This window comes from Eutrema salsugineum, unplaced genomic scaffold, assembly GCF_000478725.1.
Source record: "Eutrema salsugineum unplaced genomic scaffold, Eutsalg1_0 scaffold_14, whole genome shotgun sequence".
NCBI lineage: Eukaryota > Viridiplantae > Streptophyta > Magnoliopsida > Brassicales > Brassicaceae > Eutrema > Eutrema salsugineum.
In genome coordinates this window covers 1,267,212-1,268,830 of record NW_006256877.1, presented here as the reverse complement: position 1 = coordinate 1,268,830, position 1,619 = coordinate 1,267,212, and the positions used below count along the sequence as shown (strand labels likewise).

At 43.2% G+C, this 1,619-nt stretch overlaps 1 non-coding gene across 1 annotated transcript; it reads right to left on the bottom strand.

Annotated features, from left to right (window-relative positions):
- Positions 1–237: 237 nt before the first annotated feature.
- LOC112088660 lies at positions 238–344 on the bottom strand. The gene has a single exon (XR_002900605.1). It is a non-coding gene; the product is annotated as a small nucleolar RNA R71 (small nucleolar RNA).
- Between the last annotated feature and the right edge of the window lie 1,275 nt (positions 345–1,619).

Below are 1,619 nucleotides of genomic sequence, written 5' to 3'. Positions count from 1 at the left end.
GTTCCATGGCTTACCTATGGAGGATCCCTTGGAGCATCTGGATCAGTTTGACAGAGTTTGTGATCTCACTAAGATCAATGGGGTATCTGAAGACAGCTTCAAACTGAGATTGTTCCCATTCAGCCTTGGAGATAAGGCACATCAGTGGGAAAAGAACCTCCCAAGAGGATCCATCCACACATGGGAGCTGTGCAAGCTTGCCTTTTTTTCAAGTTCTTCTCAAGCTCAAGGACTGCAAAGCTAAGGAACCAGATTTCCAGCTTCACTCAACATTCTAATGAGACATTTGGAGAAGCTTTGGACAGGTTTAGAAGCTACACCAATCAGTGTCCACATCATGGCTTTTCAGAAGCCTCTCTCCTTAGCACTTTATATAGAGGAGCTGTCCCCAAGATCAGAAATCAGTTGGACACAGCATCAAATGGGAATTTCTTGGCAAAAGAAATCAATGCAGCTATGGAACTTATTGAGAACTTAGCCATGAGCCAAGACACCTATGGGGAATATTATGATAGAAGCTATAGAGGAGAAGATTCTAGTAGACACCAAGGGCAGGAAGAGAAGATCAAAATGCTGAATATCAAGCTTGACAAAGCCCTAGCTGCCACTCAAAAGCCTATAAACTATGTGAGTGAGGAGAAGAGATGCTTCACAAATACCAATGAAGAGGGTCTCACTCAAGAGGAGTTGCATTTCATTGGGAATCAAAAAAAGTTCAATGCTTACAACAACTTCAATAAACACCAGAACTTGTCCTATAGGAGCAACAATGTGGCCAACCCCCAAGACCAAATATACCCTCCTCAAAGCTTTGTTCAACATAATCAGTACCAAGGTAACTCCCAAGGTCAACAGGGTTTTCAGCAACCAGCGGTTCAGAATCAAGGGAATAGCTTCATAAATCAAGTCAGCCTACAGCCAAAGGCTCCTCTTCCTGGTTTTGAACCACCACCTGTTCAACAAAGTCCTGATTTCAATGTTGTTCTGCAACAGCTCTTACTAGGACAACAAAAGATGGTATCCAACCTGGAGACACTAGGCACTGAACTAAAGGCTATTAAAAAGAACAAGGGCATCTGCACTTTTGAACCACAAGTCTCTCCTTCTGGTAAAGCTGTTCAAACCTCAAAAGATTACTCCAATGCCATCTACTGCAATGATGACCATTCAGCTGCTGTGCAAGAAATAGAAGACCTTCTCTATGGTCAATTCTCTAGTGAACCTTCACAAACTCATGTGGATGAGAATGCCATTATAGAGGATTTCATGGGCTTCTTACATGAACTCAATGAGGACATTGAGAATGAAAGTGTGGGGGCAGCTGGTTCAGTTTTTTCTGTTCAGCAAGAGAATGCTTCAAGGTCTATTGCAACAACAGAGCTGCCAACTGGTCAAGCAAAGCCAACAGATAGTGCCTCCACCTCGAATCAACTCAGATGAAGCCCACCTCCCTCCCAAAGCTAGGCAACCCAGGAAAGTTCACCATCTCTTGCACTCTTGGCAACTTTAGAGTTGAGAATGCTTTGTGTGATTCAGGCTCAAGTGTGAGTATAATGTCTAAAGATATGATGGAGAAGCTAAAGGTCAAGTCTATAACGTCCTACCCTTCTTCTATCACC